The sequence below is a fragment of the Aythya ferina genome, assembly GCF_964211825.1.
Source record: "Aythya ferina genome assembly, chromosome: 10".
Taxonomy (NCBI): domain Eukaryota; kingdom Metazoa; phylum Chordata; class Aves; order Anseriformes; family Anatidae; genus Aythya; species Aythya ferina.
In genome coordinates, this window is record NC_140306.1 from 17213797 (window position 1) to 17239139 (window position 25343).

Sequence of the window (25343 nt, forward strand, 5' to 3'; positions counted from 1 at the left end):
ACAGAAGGGGCCATGTCGGAGCGGCTCCTGACAGGAAGCAGCGCTGCTGCAAGCCGTGCGGGGCGCGCGGCGCTGGAGCCCGGGGAGCAGAGGCCTCAGCGCGGGCAGGGGCCCGGCGGGCTGCTCAGCAACACAACTGCGTTAAATCAACCCTGCAAAAGGCATTGTTCCTCTTAAACCTTTACTCAGTTTCCCAGCACGGCCTCGGACAGGGCCTGGTATTGCTGCAGTGAAAATAACGCCATTTGCCGGGGCAGAAGAGAACAGCTGCCCTGTTATGATACAGACAGACAACTGCAGCTACGGGACCGAGACCCAGCGGGTGTACCTGTCTGCACACACACCCTGCCATGATTCAGTCACACCGTTATGTGTGATTACTATAAGGAGTATTACCAGTTAAAATTCTCTGTTCTGGATTTTCGACAATTGCCACAGCTCCACTTTACATGACACAAATATTGGAGATTTTTACAGCAGTTGCTGTCATCCCAGGATGTGGTCTGCCCTTCTGCAGCTCAAACCTCGATCATAAAGGCTCCAGCCGCTTCTACAGATGTGTGTGACTCATCAGGAGAGGGCAGGACATCTGTACGTAAGCATGTGCTAACCTAATGGGCATCAGCCTGCACTTCCTGTGGCTGATCAACACCTGAAGTCTGATCTGACAGAAAAAAGAGAAGTGAATATTGAGGAAGTTTGGTCTAAGACGAACAACAACAACAAAAAAGCTAACAGAGTCCTACTCTTGCCGCGGCCCCTCTCTCCTCTTTGGCTTGGACCATAATTCTTCCCTGCCTTGCTGGGAAAGAGAATTTTATTGGTACACAAAGAAGCATGCACTCACTGAGAAACAATAACACACTTTCATTTCCACCTTAGGAATTTTTCCACTTTGTTAGACAAGGGGAAGATAGTACTTTACAGAAGCATTCGTGGAATGACATTTTGTCAAAGCATGTTGAAAACTGCTGCTTTAAAACGTTCTGGATATTTCAATGAGACTAGGTAATTTATATAAAGTTACTACTAATAAAAAGGAGTAAGAAATTTACCTCCAAGGAAGATTCTCCAGACCCCAAATAAAGTTTATTCTCCCTTCAAAACTAAGTAGTAGTCATGTGCATTACTTATATGCTTCATTTGGAAGATAATGTCCACTGAACAACAATGAATTTAATACAGCACGAAACAAACTACCTGAAAGGAACCATTACCAGGAAAATGAAGGCCTAGAAGTCTTTTATTCATTATTTACATGCAAAAAGGGCCCTCTCCTTACCAGAAGCATTATTAATCTTTAAGACTTTAATATAGTACGAAGACTTAATGGTTAAATGACAATATATTTCTCAGATAGTATCTAATAACAAGTGTGGTGTTTTTGTTTGTTTTGTTTTGCCTCACAGGATTCATTACTGCTAAAGTTGCAATCACTCATCTCCAGACTAAAATAGTACCTTCTAGAAAGAGAAATATTTTTAATAGCAAGAAGAAAATTATGATTTTCAAGCATGGGGACCAGAAGTTTTAAGTAGCAGATCATGTTGTCCATAAGCAAAATTCAAAGCTGCTATACATCAATTTTATAGATTAAAACAACCACTTAATAAAAGCATCAAGAAAAGTGTTGCCTTTTATAGTGCAAACCGAGATTAAAAATCCATACCTAGAACTTAACAAAAAGAGGCAAGTTCCTTTAGCATGAAATGCAGGCTTTTTTATGTAGATATGCCAAAGCTTTCAGGGAAAATATTTGTAATATGTGAAGTTTTTAATAAACAGAGCACCCCTGAATTTACATTACTACAACACATTTTATGGATCCTTAGGAGGGATAAGAAGAGGCAAGCATTGAATTTTTCCAGTTTAAAATACTTAATTTTTTACAAGAAGTGCAGGTGATGAGGAAGAAAAAAAGTACTATTCTAAACTTCTTTAGAGTATTGGTCTACACAACAGGGCTTGCAAATAATGTGTTAGCTATACAAGGACATTATAGCTCCACGTCCAATATAAATTCCCCTCTACATGCAAAGATACATTTTTCTTCTAGTTGTTTGGAAAAGAAGTATTGGGTATTGTCTACAAATCACTCATTCTTCAGTATTGTTGTCCACACAATAATTAAGAAGTTGTCCTCATTAGACCAGTAGTCACAGCTCTGCTGGTTTTTACACAATAGTTATCATTTTATTATATGAATGACTTCAGTACACAAAATGAAATGTTACAGAATGAACCTAGATGCTACATGTTAAATAATAACAACCTGTTTCCTGGAAGCTTTACCAATACCTAAATTAAAATATCAATACTGAAAGCAGAGGAATGCCTGGTTAAAGAATAGAAAAGTAAAATTATCAATATTAATAAAAATTATCAACACATCTCAAGCATTCCAAAGCCCAAATCCACTCATACGAAATGAGTTTTCTTTGAAAGAAAACTTTCAAAAGCTCAACAACGAGAAGACATTAACTTTTAAATAGTCATAGGTTTTCTGTAAAGTACTCAGTCTGCTCTTGAAAGCACAGAATTACCAACTGCTTCATCCAAACTGCTGGTCATCAAACTCTTCACCAGTTTGAGATACCTTCCACTGAACTGAAAACAATCGCTACATCAGCAGATTCTATGCAACATACATAGAAAAACAAGCTGTTAACATCACCCCAGGACCTTTGTTAGTTCTTACCTGTTCTTCTGTACATTGATGGTTGCAGTTATATGCTGTACTATCTCTGTTTTATATTAGCTAGAGTACTTCCCATAGCATTACACACACTTTTCTTTTGTAAGGCAGATAAATACCCAAATCTATATATAAAATGTTTAATACACTGGAACTTTTGACACAACAGCATCCCCTAGAGGTAACTGAAAATCCACATCTTTCTGAATCGCTCTGGACTTCACATCAAAGTCCATTAAATTTGAATCTAATTAGCACACTTAGCAGATGAGGTAGTTCAACTTCTTAGTGATCTTTGGATTCACTTTAATAGGAAAAGCAAATTCAGTCTTCACAGAAGAATGTCTTATTGAAGTATTCTGAGACAATGAAAGCAAAACAAAACAAAAAAGCAGTTCTAAGAAGTAGGTAAATCACCATTGTCAAAACCAGGGGACCATATGCATACTTAGACAGGTAGTGCCTACATTAAGGAAGAAGTCAAACTTGGAGTTTGACAAGATTTTTGTGTTGCTTTTCTACAATTCTCATAATAAAAAAATAACAAATCTGTCCCTCTTAGACAATACAGTGGTATGTCTTCAAAAGTTGTGTGAAGCAAATGGTACAGTGGCCTCAACATCTACAGCCCATATGCTTTCTCTTGACTAGCTTACGTCTAGTCAGATGGACCAATGCACTTTAGTAGCTGAAGCACATCAGGAGCACTCTTGGTGAACCTCCTTCAGCTTCTTCTCATCTGAACAGAATCTGATTTATGGCCAAGACCACCCTGTGACAATGAAAGGAGGGCAGTTAGGAGATGCACTGTGGAAGCAAACACCTGACTCAGTAAGAACACTGGTGCCAATATACCCAGTGCAACTAGCCAAGAGCTGATGAGCAGAACAGAGTATTTTTCAGATTTAAAAAAATCTTGACGAACTTGTCTTTTCAAAGAGTTACAGTGCACATTACAAATGTTGTATGTTACTGTATCAATTTCTAGTTCCCAAATGCTGGTGGAACTCTTCCACTATAAAAACAAACCTAGCCTATTTGAGCAATAATAGGAATTTAATTTAAAAAATAAATCCTTATACTTGTGTGTTGTTTATCTGAATTTCTGTAGGAAATAACGGAAAAAAAAAATCCTGGATATATTAAATCTGTAACACTGGATTTGACAGGAAGAATTTACATGATTCTTACAGCTCTTAAACATATAGTGACTGCTTCATATAGCACTGCTTCAGAGCAAACTGTTTCAAATAAGCTGCCACGGAGCATTCTTTTCTACCTTCTCTCTGATGTCCTTAAGCCTGTCCAGTCCTCCTACCTCTGTCCTCACCTCACGTTTTCATACTCTCCCCCAGAGTGAGTACTTTTCTCTCACAGAATCATAGAACGGCTCAGGTAGGAAGGGACCTCAAAGATCATCTAGTTCCAGCCCCCTGCCATAGGCAGGGATGCCACCTACTAGATCAGGTTGGCCAAGGCCCCTTCCAACCTGGTCTTGAACACCTCCAAGGATGGGTCATCTCAGTCTTGCTGCCTTAGGCAGTAGCACTGAAGGGTCTGCAAAAATGGAATTGGCGCAGTTTGGTCCACGCTCCACACCACACACCATCTTTCAATGGGAAAATGTATGGCACTGGCTGAGAATCAACACTGTAGAAGAAAGATCTGCAATCCACTCACTTGGATGTGACTCAAATTTCATTCTTGATGATCATCAGCACAGAGGAGCTATTTCAACAGTGATCAATTTTGCAACTAAGAAAAAATACAGTCTTTATAGAGGTGTAATACACCAATGTCAAACACCTTAGAGTATTACCCCATATAACTCCCATTCCTGAACAGACAGAAATATGTTACAGCTCTTGAGGTCCGGCAGGCGTTTATGATCCATGATCTAGCTGATACATCAATATCCTTAATGAAAGAGGCAGAGGAGTACTTCAGATACAGGTTTTACCTTTTACTACTTCAACCAAAAGAAGAGCAAATTTTAGCTAGCAGCTGCTAGGTGGCGATGTGCCTGAAGGAAAAATACTGCTTGTCCTTTTCCTGATACTCAACTGCAAAGTTGCTGTACTTACCACCTACTTTATTTAAAAAAAGAAAAATCAGTTAGAATACATTTCACAGGGAAAAAAAAAATATATATATATATATATATGTATATATATATATATATATAAACTTCTCATTTGAGCAAGATGATGTGCTTTTAAATACACTCAGATATGATAAGGAAATATAGTTAACATGTGAAAGGCTCAGGAAATTCAGAGATACATTATAAGGAAAATGATGTTTAATGTTTCCCACAAATGGCCATCTCCTACCCTAGACTAAACTCACCCCACTATTGTACCATTGACCTAAGTAAAAAAAAAGTTAGAGGACAGAAGATGGGGGGTAAACATAGGCAGATGACAACGTTTTTTAGTGAACAGTGAGTAGGAGGAACACGCAAAACGCACATTCTGCACATCTTTCTAAAACTAAATAGCTGTTCCACAACTGTGGAAAACTGCAGGGTAATGGAGGCAGTGAGCCAGGTGATCGCTTCCATGTTCCACAAGGTGAAATACAAAGGAGAAAAGCGTTCATTAGCGCATGATTTTTCTTGACTCAATTCTTTGACTGTTTGCTGAAACAGAACAGCAGACAATGAAGATCAGTTTTACCAAAAATATTATTCATTTCACGGTAATACCTTGCAATTTACAACTTGTTGGTGTTTTTCTCTTTTTATTCTCTTAAGCCAGGTTAAAAACAGTTTAAAAATGCAGCTACAATCTGTAACAAATAAATCTTGTTTATCTGGGTTGAAAAATTGTTATTTGCTGATTAAAATCTTGATATTCCTTCTCGTTATTTGCATACTACTTTGAATTTCTGAAGGGTTGATGATAATCAGAAACATAATTTATCTTGAGCTACAAGAATCTCATACACCATCATGGCCTCCAGATGCACACAGTGAAGTGTTAAGTTCACCATGTTCTAAAAGCTAAAATATAAAGTCATAAGGAGAAAAAATAAATAAATAAATAAACAAGAAGAAAACCTGAAAAGAGTGCATTAAAGAAAACAGCTAGTCAGCTTGATGTGAACAGCTCATGCATCTAAAACACTTTTTACTTAGAAATGTTAGGAGCCAGACCACGTTTAGAGGCTAGATTTCAAAATTACTGTGCGTATCCCTCATCTTTGGGAAGAAGCAAATCCAGTTTCCAGAAACCACTAATTACAGGGTTTAGAATAAAGCAAAGGGCTCTATGATTGCTAAAGTCTTTGAAAAGATTTCCCCTTTATTGCTAGCTTGGCGAGACATCAGATATACTCACAGGGCCTAACTCGACTTACATGTCAACGTATGTAAATCTACTTAAGTGTGTGGAGTTGACCTTGTTTGCACAAAGACTGAATGAATATATTATAGGCAGCACAGGTAACAATCTTATAAATTAGATTAAAAAATGAATTCCAATGCTATCTTACAGACGACCATGTAGCACGATCAGCTATAACTTTTGTCACAGAAGAAATTAATTTTGTCTTTTGAACATCAAAAGAATTACTTATCCTTGACATTTGGATGAAAATGTTAATAAGCATTTATTACAGGATCCAACTATATAACTTGCAAGGTATTACTTCATTAAGTGAAAAAGACATTTCATTCAAATTTTAAGACTATTATGTTCCAATTGAGGGTCTTGTTCTCTACAATTAAAAAAGTATTTGATCTTAATAAATCATTCTACCATCTACCCTCCAAACAAACAAACAAACAAGCAAACAGTCCAAAATTAATAAAAAAAAAAAAATTACACTCATTTATCCCAAAATGTAGTGTTCTCAAAAACAAACCAGCCACCCAGGGAACAGTGCCTTTTCTCAAGATGCTGGTGATCTGTTGTCCTCTGCATCAAGCAAAAGAAACCAAGAAATAAGAAGCACCACATACTAGCTATCAGTGCTGCACTTATATTATTTAAAGTAGTAATACAAGGAAGAATACGTTTTAATATGTTTGTGTACAACACACACATCCATATCCATGTGTATAGTATTATGTATCATACATGTAGAATGTCAAAAAAAAAAAATCTTCATTCCTCTAGCTACTAGGGAGAATGCCCATGTTGTCCAAAAGTACAACTTCACAGGACTCAGCAGTAAAAAAATAATGCTCCCAACAACCCTTTTTTATGAGAAGACCTTTCAGAAATAGTCAGCCCTCCCTGTTCCAAAATATTTTTATAAGTTTCAAAGGTTCATGGTGTCAGAACCTTTTCAAGCACTGACAATGAATGATGTGGCATTTACGAGGAAGCTGAAAAAAAATTTTTTCCAATGGATCAAAATTATCATTTCCAGTCCTTCAGGTACACAAGATGAGACATTTTCCCTTCCAGAAAGTCCAATTTCAGTCTCAAAATCAGATGTGGATATTGCTGAAAACTCTCTATTTTCCAGTGGAGAAACAGCTAGCTTTTCTGACTTGGCTTTTGCTTTCCCCCTCACCTCTAAAAAAATGGCAACAAGAGGTTTTAAATAAAGTTTTTCACATTTTAAACAAAAGATACTTGTTTTTATTATTTGTTATTAATTTCCAGATTTCTGACAAAACAGCAAAGTATTGGGAATTTATATGCATCTCATATTGTGTCCTCTCTGCACAGCTGACACCAGCCCCATCACACAGGGGTCACAACTACCACTCACCAGCTTAATAGGAGAGACTATAGTACAGCAGGGAAAGTAACAACAGGAGGCTTCCAAACTGCAATGCTAAAAATTGTGTTTTAAAACCAAACGTTAGCATTTGATTTACCACAAAGAAGTCCAAATTTCCCTTTGATGAATCCTGCCCACGGCAAAAATTTTACTCAACAGTCTGCGGGACTACAGACAAATGCTGCTGTAATTTGAGAGTGAAGACTATCAGAGCACAAAGCTTTGACTTGGTTTTGTCACTTGCTTGTCTTCAATCCAGTTGTCAAGGAAAACATGCATTGTACAGCCATATGTCCTGCCACTCTCCTTACCCCAAATTTGGGAATGGTGGGCAAGTGTCAATGATACTTCAAAGAGAGCTATAAGCCCTCAAAGATAACCGTGCTCCTGTCCTTCCTGTGAAAACAGTGGCAGGGAGAGAAGACTGACCACAGTTATGTCACCACTCTGGGAAAAGCCACAACTCAACTGTTGTCCCTTCTGGAGCGTTGGCAGGAAGAAGCAAGCTAGCCCTGACTATGGAGGAGGGAAAACAGAGGTAGGGAATAAAGGATAAAAACTACCAAATTTGTAACAGCAAATACGGGCACATGTCAGGTAACCTTGTGCAGGACCTGGTCAGTGTTTGCCTGTCAGCACACTGAGGTGTCACTGATAGATGCAAAGCTGAAACTAATACTTTATGCTAATTCCAGTTCCCTTCAAAAAAAGTGCTTTTAAACTATAAAAACCCTCTTTCCCTTTTCACTACACCATAGGTTTATGTTTCAGTGACATTACTTCATACTCTTCGCACAAAACTCATCCCCAGGAACCCCTTCACTTCCTGAAATTCAGCACTTCCCAAACAAGAAAAATATTCCCAGACATCCACAAAATTTCCTCAGCTTTTTAAAGCGTTTCCCATCTTAACATCCCTTCTCACTTGTCTCAAAACTTCTCTCTCTTTCTTTCCAACTATCCCAAACACCCTTTCAGGACGCATTCTCCAACTGCCCTGAATTCCCCCCACACTTTCTCCCTGCACTAAGCAGCTCCTTGTCTCTTCAACTTCTGCTTACCAATCATCCCAGAGCTTTCTGTCATCTCTCACACCACATTTTTGCAGCCCTTCTGAACCCAAGTGTAATACTCTATATCAGACCCTGAAGTTCACTGATTTCTCACCTCTATAGCAGCAATGGCTGCTGCGCTTCTCTAGCTCTGGGTGCCACCAATCCTGGAGTAACAGGCCTGAGCACACAATACTAAAAGATGTATCATCCCCAAAATGAAACGAAATGGCAGATCTCACTTTCAGCTTTATACCAACTTATACCACTCTGACTTGGTCATTTGCCTCTCGATGTTCCATTTCCTTTCTCTGAGCCACAGCTATAGGAACAGAGACTCAGTATACACAGTATTTACTTCTGTTAACCTGGTAATACAACGAAGTACTGAAGTGTGAGAAAAAGGCAGAGTCATTCTGGTATAAAGGAATCTACATACATACTCCTTCGAGGGTTTTACTCTCAGAGGGTAAAAACAACATACTTTTGTAACAGGACTGGTGGCTAGAGCATGAGGTCCTAACAGTCCCAGCATATTCTTCTGATAGACTCCACTGTGGAGAAAATTCCCCTTGAGATAGATGCCAACTTCCATGCAAGAAAAAAAAAAAAAAAAAAAGCTGTAGAAGGTGAGCTGAGGGTAGCAGAGACTTACTGTCAGCTAAGCCAATCCAGCTCTGGCACATTTCTCGCTCAATAGACTGAGTATCACAATGTACACTTTTGGTTTTGGTATCAGGAATCCAAAATTACTTCCTATTATTACTGCTGCTATTCAATTCACTCAGCTCTCACCCATTAGGCTGCTGGTGTGTAGGTCACTCCTGTTATCTGCTATGGTCAACTAAACCTGTCTTTATACAGCTTATCCTACAGAAATAAGCCCAGTGTACCCTCTCAGGGATTTAAAAAACACAGGCACAAACCATGCTTATCAAAAATTTGTGTTGACATGTACCTTGAGGGCCAGGTGAAAAAAAAAAAAAAAAAAAAAAAAAAAAGGAGAGAAAAATAATAAGGCAGCTCCAGGTCAAGAGCACATAAAAATACAATATATCACTTCAGCATGAACAGTGTTACACAGAGAGCAAACTTGCTTCACTTTTGTTAAAAGCTCAACTTGTGAATGTGAGAGTCAAAACCACTAGCCTAATGCAGACTGACATCTACAAAAATATAATGAGAAGTTGCATAAATCTGAGTTGCTTTTAAAATGCTGCCTAAATATATCTAGATTGACATAATACAGGTCATCAGTCTGGGTTGACTACACTTTAGACAGACTTGGTACAAAGCATTCATTGTATATACTGAATCTCCCCTGGCCAGAGAAGTTTGTAATACCTGAATGTTATCGTTCTCTTTCCTTTTTATGCATATTACTCATATAAAAGATGATGCATTTCTGAAACAAGCCTTTTCTTTCAGAGATGCAGAATATTAAATTTATTAACATCGCAGTGCAGTTTGCATGTGCAAAGGTCATTAGTGTAACTTGAAATTAAATAACTGTATAGGCAAAAGCTAGCCTATCACTAATTTAACCCCACATTTTTCACACGTGGCCTATAAATCAGAAGATTATATATAAATATTGCATTCTTGAAGTTTATGTTGATTAGGACTAGTACCAGTGGCCTCCTTATTTTCCATAAAGCAATGAATAGATTGCACTAAGACAACAGTATACATCTTGAATGAAAATATTATCTTAGTGCAACCGTATTTATACTAATAGAACAGGCACTTATCTCAGGTCTCCATTCAGAAACTTAAGGAAAAAAAGAAACTTTAAAAAATACCAAGGAAACAATTGCAGTTAGCACTTGGCAGAAGATTCATCTCTGTAGCATACAAAACAAATTCATTTTTTTTTTCAAATTATATCATGCCAACCCTAAATGAGGAAAGTCATACAACTGATGCTGCCATACTGAAAACCTTATCAGCAAAATTTAACTAAGAATATGAATGTGTTAATTAAAAGCTAGGTAATCACCATATGCTAGTCCAGAACTGGAATTGTCCAGATATCCACTGCACAGAATTTATTTTGCTCTGCCCTTTCACAGACCTAGAATTTGGCAGGACAGAAAGAACATTGTACTTAACTCTTCAGTTTAGCCTTCCACCCACAACATAAAATTATGGCTCACGCTTACTATATCAAATTCCATTTGGGGACATGGTTAGAAACAAAAACAATCTGACCCCATTGTGAAATAAGGCAGTAGAAAATTACTAAGCTTTACGACAAGGCTAAACTATTGCTAACCATATTTCAGCAGAAATACCCTGTTAGTATGACACCACTCAATGTAGCAAGCATACATATGGATACAATATGCAAATTAATTTACTATACAAAGTACTATTTGCCTACCAATGATTTTTTGAAAAAGGAAACACACAAAATCATAGAATATCCCATTTTGTAAGGGACCCACAAGAATCATCAACTCCAGCTCCTGGCTCCACATAGGACTACCTAAAAATTAAGCCATACGTCTCGAAGCATTCTCCAAACACTTTTTGAACTCTGGCAGGCTCAGTGCAATGACCATTTCCGTGGGGAGCCTGTCCCAGTGCCTGACCACCCTCTCAGTGAAGAGCCTTTTCCTAAAATCCAAGCTGAACCTGAGTATTCTTTTTATCAACTTATTTGGAGGTTGCCAATAATATAATTCTCCAACTAACTTAAGAATATCATTTACTTATCCTTAAATAACAAGAAGAAAACCATTAGAACTGATTAGTACATGTAGAAGGAGAACAGGAGTCTTTTCTATAAGTGATTCTTCTGAGACAAGATAGGGAACCCCATTTAAGTGAAGTTACTGCACTTTCAGCATAGACTACACTTTCAATTATTCACAAATACATTTTTTTGGAGCAAAATGGTAGGGCAAAAACTTAATTACATAAGTCATATTATTGCCAAAAATTCTAGGCTTGCTGCTTCCAGAAGTTAGAGAAATTTAACTGTCACATGAAAGCAATTGCTCTGGCTGGGGAAGAACAACTAAATAAGGAGTCGTATCATTGGTCTGAATTACCAATTTGTTGAAACAATGACAAATGAAGAGATAAATAGACATAACGTGTACTAAGAAAAGCATTTAGACTATGCATGAAAGCATGCTTTATATCCCCCAAATTAAAAGCTCTCAATTTACCACCTTAATATTCAGCATAACTGAGTTTATGTCAGCCTTGGTAATCAGTCTAGAAGCCAGACTCCAACACACGCGAGCCGCCCTGACTAAACTGCTCTACGAAGTACATGGCCCTGAAATGCATGTGCACATACCTGAGCTACGTCTGGTTTTGCTGGTAGTCTTAGCTGTGCAGGTTTTCTTCGTGTTTGTTTTTAAAGGTAGAACTGGTATAAAGGTTATAAAACATAAATAAAAAAAGCCGAAAATCCTGACCTAAAGGTGTTCTGTCCTTTACACTGTATGTCTTAAGAAGCTGTTTTCAGGATAAATACTGTTATATGCATTTTTTTACTGTGGAGAAATGTTTAAAGAGTATTACCATGATTGAAAAATCCAACACTCTCAAGTTAAAAAATGACAGAAAAATGATTTTGGGGGGTAATCCTGATTTGCCATCCTTACAGTTTTATTGTATAATCATATTTGATTACCTCACATGCTACTATATTCCCACAGGACCTCACCTCATTTTGTGTAAAGAAAGATTTACTGGCTCTGGTCCTGAATAATGATTGAATTGAATCATATCAAAGAGGTGTTGTAAAGATTAATTAAAGGTTTATGAAGCTTTGTGACAGTACAGTGGTAAGTGTCATACAAAATTCCTACAAGGAATTGAATAATCCTGCCTGTCGAGCCTTGTTTGAATAGAGGGCAGAAAATGAAGTTTTGGCTCCACACGAAGCAATGAGGAAAAAAAAAAATTAGATAGTTCTCTCAGTAAGCACTGTGCCTCTGAGACTAACGCCTTATGTAAAAAATACCTTATGATGAGGAATGCTCTATAACATACAATTTTAACATAGAAGCTGACATTAAGCACCAACTTCAAAACATCTTTCCAACACAGTATTCAAGTATGTATTATTTTCCTCACAGGGCAAGTGAAAAAAAAAAAAAAAGAACAACCCTGCAGCTACTCCACAATACTAGCCACCAGAAGAACTAACAGGGAGGCTGAAATACTTCTATCTGCCAAAAAGGCAAAATGCTTACCAGCCTCTTTTGTATTGTCCCTTTTCCAACTGCTCATATTGCCCTCTTTCTCATACCTGACCTCCTATACCCGTCTCAGTGCCCTCCTGCAGCTAGTCCTATTATCTGAGTCTCAGACTCCCATGTTCATTCCCAATACCCTTTTACTAGTACCTACTTGTTCCAAACTCTTGCCCAACCAGTCCCAATTCCCATATTCTCCTGCCAAAATCCATTCTTGCTTTCCAAACCACGCCTTCCTCCTCAGACACCTCACCTCAGCCTGCTCACCCCTGAGCCTTCAGCATGGGAGGCATCATCCCAAGCAGCAGCTCCCTCTTGGGCACCGCCAGACCTGCGACTGGACAAACGCTGCCAGTTCTCACTCTGCCTTGCACATCAGCAGCCCCACTCATCATAAGAAGTACAATATCCATCATAGGCAGAAACATTCACATTTTTAGGGGCAACCAACTTCAAGTTTCTTGTTACCTTAAACAGATTTTTACATGGTAGTAGGAAGTATGTGTGTGACACAAAGGTCAGACTTCAACACCTCCTCCAGAACAGAAGCTCACCAGAATGAATGTTCTTCTAAACACACTGAAAATAGTGCATTATTTCCTTTCTGAGCTTTGCTTTTGAAAATTGGTAACTCATTCTAAAGTTACCAAAAAAAAAATGGTCATTTTGTGTGCGTTTTTTTTTTTTTTTTTTTTTTTTTTTTTTTTTTTTAAACAAACACACATAAAAGGTCAGGAGAAAAAACACCACCCTATTTAGACCTTTATCATGAAAAATCACATCCAAGGCTGTTAAAATACAATTTAGTATTAGAATATTAATCAAGAATAGGATTTTAAGAAGCCTCTTGTCACTAGAAAAAAAGCATGAAAACAATCAGTGCTACCTATTCCAGCTATGTATACACACAAGTAGTAATTTCTACAAAAAAAATAAAAAAAAAATAAACCCAACAAACATTAAATCATTAAAACAGAACTGAAGGAAAATACATTTTCCCATGCATGCTATTGACTGAATTACAATTAAAAAAAATAAAAATATAAGCAATATTCAGCTTAGCTAGAGAGAGTAGACCTATTTTCTTTCTTTCTTTTTTTTTTTTCTTAATTATTTCATTTTATTTATCACATTATGTAGATTACTAAATCACTTCATGTTCTCAAGAGTATTAAAAATTATGCTTTGGACAATGCCACTCATTGATATAAAAAATAGTAGATTACATTACTGTTATTATATACTGTATTATATAATTAAAAAAAAAAAAGTCAACTTATTATTCTTTTCCATTTTTTGATTTAAATATCCATAAATCAAATCCTCCATTAAATGACGGTTAGATCCTTTAGCAAAGAAAGCAGAGTAAATACTGCCACCAAAATTAATCCTACAGGCTATAGAGGAAGAGGATTAGTGAAACAATTCACTGCATCTCTTGTAAGTCAGAAAGTATTTGTCACACCAGGTAATAAAACACTGTGATGACTATGCACACGTTACAGCCTACAAAGTACAATGACAACTATTTGCAATTAAGAGAGAAATGCAAAAAAAACAGTAAATACAGTCACCATTTCCCAGCGTTTTACCCAAGTCTTTCCTGTACTAGTCATTTTGGTTGCGGATTTAAACATCTAAATGGTGAAATTGTGTCTAGGAAAAAAAAAAAAAAAAAAAAAAGTAATCCAAATAAATAAATAAAGATATCAGTACACAAAGACAAACTGCATTTCAGCTTTCCTCTGCTCAGCTGCATAACCAGCCCAAGCTTCAACTCCCGACACGTTTTCATTGGCTTGTATGTTGCTCTGCCAAAACTCATTGACAGCATGCACTTACCAAACAGCCTCTAGGGCAGGGCGAGAGAGCTTCTCTACAGCTGGGGAAAGCAGTTAAACCGTTCTCCTCTGTGGTGATATCACACACTCTTGTCCACACTTGCAGTCACATGAAATGCAAATCGCAAGATATGTGGATGAATAACTAACAATTTAAACCCACGGCACTGGAGTTGAAGAAGGATAGGGCCCAGAACAGAAAGCATTTCCAAGTATTTCACATATGTCTTCAGAAAAATTAAATATAGCAGAGAGATGACAGCACTGGGGTCAAAGAGAACAAAATCCTGATGTGCCTGGAACAGTATTCATGTTTCACATTTCCAACTACGATCACAGACTGCGTAAAAAAATGAAATAAGAAGACTCCAGTTCTGACAAACTAGAACCCAGCAGTGACCTTGCCCCCTTTTCCCCCATGTTCTTTATGTTGCAACTCCATAATGTTGCAAAGTTTTGCAAGACTTATGTTTTTCTTAAAGCTCCATTTCTCCCAAGGGCATCTGAAGAAATTACACATAATTTATTTTACCTTTTAAGCTTTTAATTCTAAAGGATAAACAAAGAATCTGGTAAATTATAGCTCAAAGTGAGTCCAAAAGCTCAAAACTAGAAAGCAGTGAAGACTTATTAATTGAATAATTTTGAAGGCCGATCCTGAAATGCTAAAATGTTTGGGTTTGGCAGAGCACAAAACTTTAAAAACAACATAGATGGATAAATACTCTTAAAAGGTTTTTTTTCTTACAGGTCTCATTCATCAAATACACTTAATCCTTTCAATACTCTCTTCTGTCTCAGGGCGAGTTTGCTATCATGAGCTTTCTCTGAAGTCAGATATTCAGGAAACTCATAACACAAAATTGAAGAAATTATCATTTTGGAGATATCTACAATAGACATCTTGAGAGGAAATTTTCCAGTTACTTTCCACAAAAAGAATGCAACTAAACCAAACTGAAGCCACGTGATCAATGTTTTTATTAAAACACATTTATTAAAGAGACTTAATTTTCTAACATCTAATACATACAACATATTAGAAATATTATGCGCATAACAATTTCTATCTCCAAGGAACCTAACAAACATGAATATATCCAGTTTCCTCCTGAGGCAAGTATCACGCCTATATCACAGCTGGAGAAATCAAGGCAGGAAGATGAGATTTACCTGGAGGCACAGAAGCTAGTCAGTTCCTGACTCTCTACACCGGGCCAAAGACCACACCTTGCTTTCATCCACTCTAGTAATTAAAAATAAAAGAATTCTTGGTCTGTATATTCTTTTCAGGCAGAACCTGTCTGACCTGCTAATTTACTGACAATGTATTTAAAAAAATCACAAGACAGCCAGCCAGTGGAGAACCCTGATTAAAAGAATCTTGGCACTACATGTTTCTTGTAGAACACCTACCTCCTTTTCCTCACTCAGCACTGTGGTTGTTCCATATACCACCCTCTGCAAAAAGCTCAGCTGGGGCTGATGCAGGATGTAAATTATACCAGATCCCTGTCCTAGGGAGGGAATGCCTTCTCTAAACAATGCTTACAGGAAAACAGAGAAATTAATTCAGTCATTTGGAAAAAAAAAATAAATAAGGGACTTTATTTTTTTCAGATCAAGGCAGAATGAACTATAAAGAAACTGCAAAGTGGTAGAAATTCACAGAAGGGATGCTGATGGAGCTCAGATTCTTCCAGGGACTGCAAGGGAGAGGATTTGATCCGCTCACAAGAAAGTGCAGCCTGCATTTGCCCTCTTCGAAGTCAACTGCTTTCATAAAAGTGAGCGAAGGCAGCTAATTCTTGCCTCTAAGTCCTGATTTGCAAGCCTGGCATTGCATTAACCAAAATATTGCTGCGGACAGCCCTTGGGTAGGCAGCTGGTCGAATTGCACATCAGCTGACATAATTGGATTCTTCTTGTAAATCTTTCTACACCCAGGTGAGCATAATCTGTTTCTTAACTAGAAAAAAACAGTCCAATGATGGTCTGAGAAAGCCTTCCTTTCAGAGTTTCTTTGGGTTTAAATTGGGATATGTCTGACTCCACCAGAATATATAGGAAATGTAGCAAAACTAGTCAAAATGAGAACTTTATATCCACATATATTACATTAATTAGAATTTCACAATACCGTTCATGGGAATAAGCAATGGCAGGATTGCAGCCTTGGTTTAAAAATAAAAAAATAAAAAAATCTGCAGTACAGATGATCCCAAGATCAAAGTTCACCTTACAGACTTACCAGTGGGGTTTGGCTACAAAGGGAAACATACCATCAGAATTATATCACATATCCATACCAACACAGCTCGCCATGTGTATGCATCATTTCCTTGGGGAAAAGTACCTTCCTGGGGTGGCCTGAAGAATACAAACACGGTGCTGAAGGCGTGCCTGTAACTTTTTCCTAAATGAATAATCCTACCCAACTCAGAAGGTGCTTTATATTTTGTCAGACTGCAGCAGATTTGCAACAAGTAAATGAACGTCGTTAATACCATAGCAGACCAGCTGGACTGCCAGCATAAAAGGCACACATTATTCCCTGTCAAAACTACTGTCTGATCTTAAGATTCTGTGCCACCAAGAAAATCAGGAGAGCGATACGCAGTCTTTACACCCCTGTTCTTCTTTGAACATAAACACGTATATGTGGAACAGGAATTTTCAAAGTTTAGCACAATTTTTACAGAGTAGTAATTTTGCAAGCAGTGCAATACTTGCACTGCAGGCACTAATCTCATGTAACTCTTTTACTGATAGGCAGTAACAGCTTCCTTTTTAGACACCACTTTCTCCTACAGTTTTCCATGTATTTACTGAAAACGGAAAACTCCTACAGCTTCAGAAGTCTGTGAACTGTCTGTGCTGACTGACGCGTCTCTTCAGTTAGACTAACACAAGAGACAGCCATCACATTATAGAATAGTATTTGGGTAGAGTGTCTGTATTACACGAGTTGTGACAATTTATGCTTTTTTTTCCCTATAATACCGAACAGGCCAACCAACTTGGGCTGAAGCCTGTCTGATGAAGCTTTCCTTTGCTTGCTGGAAGACAGAATTTTTGTCAGGAATGTCTGTGCAATTAATTCAATCCTAAAAAAAAACAACAAACAACAATTAGCCACACCAACCACCACAGCAGTTGGCTTGGGATTAAATATCAGGAATACTACCTGGGGACTGTGGGAGATTATATAACAAATAACTTGTTACGTTTAAATGAAAAAAAGGACTATTAAAAAGTGATACAATTCAGTGAACCGTGTTGCATAACAAGATTTCAAAATAAATTCTGAACCTCTGAATGTCACTGCAAAAACTTGTGCAATATCATTTACCATAAACTTAGTAAGACAGCGATTCTAGATAAACAGCTGTAGTTGCAGAATTTCAGTAGATGACAGTGAGGCCTCCTAACTTAAAAAAACACATAAGAAATTAACAGAAACATCAAGTTCTTGTCTTCACACACTGACATGTATACCACCTCCCCTTACATTCCAGTTAAGAAGTTTAAGAATAAACGTATTTAGTTTAACTGCACTATGCTCTAATAAGACGTGAGTCATTTTAAAAGGTTGTATATTGATGAATTTTATGTTAATTACAGGAATAAACTCCAAATTAGATACTATTTTGTCATCATAAGGGTCTGCACCAGTTACACTAAGTTGATTCTTTGCATTAGTTTCCAAGTAAAGTTGCTGTAACTTCTGTAGATAGCCCAAAACTGAGAAAGTATATGATACCAGCATGTAACAGTTTAAGTAAATAAATTCTGATTCCTTTGCAGTTGTGGAGAATCCTGCTTTCCAATTCTCAATGTGCACAGTGGAAAGGAATCAAAAACAAGACAAGCAAACAAAAAAAAAAACAAAAAAAAAAACCAACACACTCAGCAGAAATGTTGGCTTGGTTTCAGAGACTAAACTGCAGAAAACTCAGCAGCACCTCTGGGAAGTCAGTGGCAGGCAAGCATCTCTGACCCAAGCCAGGGAAGGAGCCTAACTGATCCAGGTGCAAGGCAGTGATTCCTGTGCCAACAGAAAATCCGGAGGAGTAAGTAGAGAGGCACAACCCATCCACTACTTTCCACAGAAATCAGACAGAAAATCAACAACATCACCTCAGCCACCCTCAGCTCCTGCAGATTTCTGAACTCAGCCGGAGCCAGACCTCACAAGATAAGCACTCTGCTCAGTGCTGCTTACATCAGAAATACGAATGCACAGCACACTGAGCATTGCCCATAACCTCTTTAGAAAAAGCAAGACTGGGTTTATGAAAAAGAAAAAAGCTGAAACAGCTAATGAAGAAATACACTGATCTGCCATGCAAATTGTCACTAATAGTCATCTGAAGTTTAGGCTAAAGTCCTCAGCCACTTGGAGAATTCATGTTAAAAGCATGATTATACTGTAGTTAAGGGTTGATGGGTTGTTTGTTTGTTCTTCCTGCATGGTTCTAAGCTAAGTTAGGAATGAAGCCTGATGTCATGAGCATTACATACACAGTATAGCATAGCTTCAAGAAAACTGTGATGGTTCTTAAATACACCCAACCATCAGAACAAAACTATCTGTAGCCTGACAATCTAGAAAGCAAGGAAATCAGTTTATGTCTCAAATTCAGAGGAAACTGGAACAGTTACCATTTTGCACTGTGATAATTTTATTCCTCATGCTTATCTAACATAGCACCAGTAAAGTTAGACTTTTGTCATTCATTTAAATCATGACAGATTCAATGCCTACTTCACAGTATAGTGACAAAACCAAATCCTATAGCCTGAAAAAATAATTACCAGCTAAAATACCACTGTAACAGACTTTAAGAAATAACTTTGCAGCTCTTAAAGGATCTTTTAAGGCATCAATTCCTCCTCTCCCTCCCCCCCAGCTTAATTCCCAGTAGAACTTGCTAAGCTTTTCCAGCTTTCTTCTCACACATTTGCTACAGAATGACTTGGATACTATGGCTTATAAAAATGTTTATATACCCAGACTTATGAATTACAGGCTAAAACAGCCCGTCAAAAATTCACACCACTGCAAAGAAATTGCGCTAAATGTGCTGAGAATGTACGATCGTGGGACAGCCATAATCAACCATCTCATAATTCCTGCACCCCTATATTCCTACATTTCTCACCCCATTTTTCACTCACTGTTAGCAATATACTTTCGGAAGAACAAATCTCAAATTGCAGTGAGGTACGTTTCAGTTGAAGCCGATGGCCTAAACCTCTCTGTTGCACTGTTCTAGGCATACACTCTCACCTCAAACCAAGTATCTTCAAATTATTTCTTGCTATTTCACCAAAAGGCAAAAGAAACTCACATTACAAAAAATAATCAAAAAAGCAAGACTGATGTATTACTTAGTTATTGGATAAAAGTATCTAATAGTTTAAGTATCTCATTACATTAATACAATTAATTTCAGTGCAATTTCTTGAAATTAAAATAATGTTACCTTACAAATGACATTAAGTGGATTTTCTCACAGACATACAAACACCAGAAGTGTGATGACACCAATTCACAATGAACATTTAATTAAACAGTTAGCCTATGGAACTTAATTCCAACAATAAACTGTAGATTCATTTTCAGCCTGCAATCTATTACCCCCATGCACAAAGCACAGAACTACGAACAACCACACAATGCTGCTGCCATGGTGGCAGGTAAAAAAGCAAATTAAACAAAAGACCTCAGAGCATGCAGAGGACTAATTTTGAAGAAAAAAAAAAAATGGAAAAAAAGAAAAGAAAAAAAAAAAAAAGATCTGATTTACTTATCACAAATACCAGAACTTATCTGCATGTTCTGGAGGGCATAAAACAATTGTCGTAGGGATTAGGAACGAACACAGCTCTCTCACACATGCATACCTCATGTGAAGAATTATGCAAAAATTACCGAAATGCATGCAACCTTTAACATGTGGCTGCCTCCTGCAGCTGCCAGGACATGGGGTTATCAGCAGCTAAGCTGCTGTCCTGCTTGGGATCCAAAGACATCCTTTGGGTGATTACACACATACGCTACTACACATGTCCCCAGTCCCTCTCAGGATTAAAACTGTGATAAGCCATTTATCAACATTGACTCATTTTGCTGTACTTGCAACAATTCTCATTTTGAAACAGCTGGTAGTTGCCCCTAAATACAAGAATTTAAGCATTATTTTTCCCACAACCTCAGACTGAATGCACATGCATATTTGCCTATCTCACTTTTACAGACAAGTACATACTCTCTTAAAAGCTGTTTGTGGGCCACCAATAACAAATCCTTTTTGCTCTGTTTTATCTTTTCTTTGTTTTAAATGAATGCATGTGTGTAACTACTTTTCTTCATATGTTTGTTTTTAAGTATTGGCTTAAAAAACAAGAAACAAAACACAGCTCAAAGCAAAGATCTACTCCCAGGAACATGAGCATAAATACAGAATACATGCAGAAAACCAATTCAATTTTGAATGATCCAGATCAAAACTTAGACATAACTAGTCTAAGGGAAAACAAAGGAAAAAGGAATTCATTACAAAATAGAGATCAGCATATACTCTTTCTGAAGTTCCCACATCTGTCACATCTTTTCATAAAATAATGGTTAGAAGAAATACAAGCAAAGGTCTGAAGAAGAAAAATTATAATCTGCTTTATGCCATAACAGTACCACTGGAAACTATGATCTCACATGAGTGCATTTGATGCTACCTCTACATTTACCGTTATTGCAGAGGTTCGTCACTTCCAGAACAGGGCATGACAAAAAGAGAAGTGAGGGGCTAAGACGGACTCTGAGTGACCCAAAGAAGCTGGGGAGCAGTTGATATTCCTAGCCAGACCCCTCAAAACACTGTACAGAATTTCTAATACTATTCTATAGCTAACACCAGTTCCTCAACAGTAAGAAATCATGAAAACATGCAACACTTCATTGCACCTTTTGGGTGTTTTTTCAAACCCCTTTTCCTTTAGGGGGAAAAAAATATAAAATTGTTTGTAATCATTCTGCACATCACACCAGAAAATAAAAAAGCACCTCCCCCTTTTTCTACCAGTTTAGAATCACCGTGTAACAATTAATAAGCTTAAAACGAAGTGTATAGTATAGACTCATTCATTTTTATTGTATCATGATAACAGAACCTTGAGTGGAATACATGGAATAGCAAGCAAGCACCCAACCTGTCTGCCAGCAGTGACCTTTGCTGCAAGAGGATCCTGGCAGAGAAACTGCAGTGCTGGGTTCAAAGAGTGAAAGAACACAAGACCAGAGTGGAAACTGTAATATCAATAAGGGAACTCCCCACTGATATATGATTTTTATTTTCATTTGTTAAGATTTCAAATGTTGAGATGCTGTAGTTTTCAGAAATATAGTTTAAAAAAAAAAAAAAAAAAAAAGAAAAAAAAAAAAAAAAAAAAGAAAACAATACTCAGCTAAGTTTTTTCCCCCAGTATGGGAGACATGGAGAACCTGAAGTACCTTTAAAAGAAGACATAGCTCTACTGGAGTTCTGACACATCATGAAGTAATTCAAATAACGATAAGAAAGTTGACCAAGAAGAGACACATGCTAGCAACATAAGCTCATCCTTTTTTTGGACATTTGAGTGTCTGTGTGAGCTATAGATACTCGCACAAAGGAAATTGCCAAGCCTTTTCAGAAAAAAAAAGATAAAGCAGATTTATTCTCTGGCAGAAAGGCACTTGTGGCTATTTGTACTCTGTTAGAAATTCCAAGCAGTTATCAAAGCATAGCATCAAGCATAGGCAACAACAATAGGAAAAATATCCTGGACATAAGAAGTTGGTAACCTTATAACACTTGGAAGAAGATAACAGACAGATAACAAATCAAGGCCATGTACTGATGAATTCCTACCTTTAACATTAACAAGCAGCATCTGCAGCTTGCAACAATATGTAAACGAAAGAGTTTTTGAAACACTGCTCATCTGTACTGAAGTTTCTCTTTCTGATATGCAATAACAAGCGTTCTATATCTACTGGAGAAATTCTTCATCTATTTTAGGTAACAGATGTCAAAGGAAAAGTCAAAGTAGCATTATGTTTAGAAATATGTCCACTTACTTCATTGAACATGCAAATTTCGGCCATAAAATGAAAATGATAACCTCCTAACAGCTTCGTGGAAAACATGCACCTATTCTGCTTTAAAAGTGACTTGGAAAGACTTGAGTGCTACCAGAAAGAACAGAACACTACTGTTGTTAATAACTGAACTAAACAGCTAAGGAGAGCATAAGTGCACATGTTCAAACAGATCACCGCATTGCCAGGAGTGAATAGCCAAAAGTGGCAGTGAAAACCTACATTTTTCTATTGTCACAATCTTCCCCTCATTACTATTAACTTTTGGGTACAATTGAAAACAGAAAGATAGCAGCATTAGCGTTTTTGTATTAAGGTCAGTGGAACAGCATATACTACCGCTAATGCCATATATCTGAGAAATAAAAGAGAAAATAATTGTAAAGTAGATCTGTGAGATTATCAAAAGATCAGGCAGACACCTGAGCAGATCACCATTAAAAAATAATAGTCTCCATAGTAAGAATTATGAAGTACTAGACAGCTAAATAAGATTGAAGTTATTATTTCAGCATGGCACTGTAGCTGTCATGTGGACCTATCAATTTGTTTGGTTCTTCTCTGCCTACAGAAATGGAGATCTTGAACTTTCAAGGGAGAATTAAGTGAAGAAACATAATTTTCCCCCCCCCCTCTCCTGAATACAGGAGAATTCCTGAACCCTTCAGCAAAGCTGCTGGTTGGAAACCCAATATTGCGTGTGATTATTTTATCAATGAAAATTATTTTATTGGTGGTGGTAAAATACTGAAATTTTCACACAGCAGATATACACAAAAGATATACATGTGTGCCAAATGATGTTTTCAGTTACATCATGGAGTAAAAAGTCACATTACTGAGCACCATAATAAGCACAGTAATAATTCACACATGTAAATCTGCTGCATGTTTATTCCCACAACCCGTGGCCAATCTATGAAACAATGTCACAAAATATTAGCAGGAATCCCAACACAGATTCAATCTCCCTATTGCATTCCAGCACAGTTACGTTAGACATACCAACCTGACATGCTTCAGGTGTGAGCCAACAAGTAACTGTCCATGGTTGAGAAGAACTTTTCTTTGAAATACCTGCTGCAGACTTCTGCCAGTCACACGATGCACAACTCTGCTTCAGCAAAACACATTTCCCCTTCCAACAGAGAAGCAAATTATGACTCTCCCTAAAAATACGTTAGGATACAATCGTATCTCCTTTTAAAAGCCAAGTTTCCTGCCGAGAGCTTATGATTTACTTTAACTTCATTGCTTTCTCTGGTCTTCTGTGGGGCACCTTTTCCTTACCACTTCCACTGTTAAGAATGGTGTTGAAGTCCATTAACTGCACGCATTTTGTTTTAGTATCAAACATGGATATTCACAGCATACATTTTGGATGGGAATTTAATTATGCCTATGTTTTAATGCCTAGCACAACTATGCTGCAATATATTATTATAATACAGGCAAACCTTACCAAAGTACACTAGAATGATTATGCCTTACAACTTAAAGCTATTCGCAGTAACAACATGATCTAATTTCTCATGTTATCTTCTTCTTCTGACATTGTATTTTCTTTTTAAAACATGCTCTGCAGTTGTTATGAAAGTGGGTATCATATGAGATTTGGTTGAATAACTAAGGAAGTGAAAAAGAAATTCATGAGATTTCATTCCTGATGTCAAACTACATTCCAGTTCTTAACTATGTTGGCATGCTCTGGGAAGCAAGGAGCTAGTCTGTTCAGAAAGTTAAACTGACCTTTAAAGGCAAAACATCTGTTGAGAGTCATGAGAAGTTCAGTCAAATGGATTAAGGCAGCTGACCCACTGCCTGATGGAACCACAAGACAACAACATAACCAGTTATTGCTGTTAACTCACGGAAAGCCTATCGATATCAAGTACTTTGGACAAGAAGAGTCCAACAGTGCAGAGGTTTCTACTGAGACCAGTTAACTATTATTAGACTTAAAAAAATAATAATAAAAATAATAATTATAGATTTTTACAAACAGGATGGATTGAAAATTCACAAATTGTTTTTTCTTTATACAGAAAAAGACCGTATGAATATTGTCACTTTTTCAAGGCTTTAATATTAAAGAAAGTAAGTCTTAAGTTTTTCGCATATTTAAAAGAGCAATAATATTACCAATTTCAAATTATTTTACTAAGGACTACTATAAATGTTAATACAGCTAATAACTTTAGAGCTAATTAGCTATTCAACTATACTTCTAATAATACAGCTCATCATTTTCATATATAAGGATATATATGTCAGGCAAATATGACAAAAGAAAGCAATATAACTATGGTAAGTGCTGGCATTATGCAATACACACATTCTGAAATTCTCACAAAGACCAAGGCCCTTGCACAGTAAGATCATGAATTTCCATCAGAGGCCAACACTGCTGAACTTCAATGTATTTGAAATCTAGACCTTGTTGGAAAACCATGATGCAGTTCACTGATGCGGTAACTCTAAGGATAAGAACTACTGAAAGAGGTTCTCCATTCATGTCATTATTTGGAGGTAAGTTCGGGGGGGGAAGTAAAATTCTTGCATGCTTAGACAGCCAAATTCATTCCAGGTCATGCTAAGCAAGAGGTACATTAGGATACAAAAACTGGGAGAGGAGACAGATGGAGCCATAGAATA

At 37.2% G+C, this 25343-nt stretch overlaps 1 protein-coding gene across 2 annotated transcripts in view; it reads right to left on the minus strand.

Moving 5' to 3' along the window:
• The window catches only part of VGLL4 (vestigial like family member 4), a 92551-nt gene that overhangs the window by 47311 nt on the left and 19897 nt on the right, over positions 1-25343 (minus strand). The gene's annotated exons all lie outside the window — the stretch shown is intronic.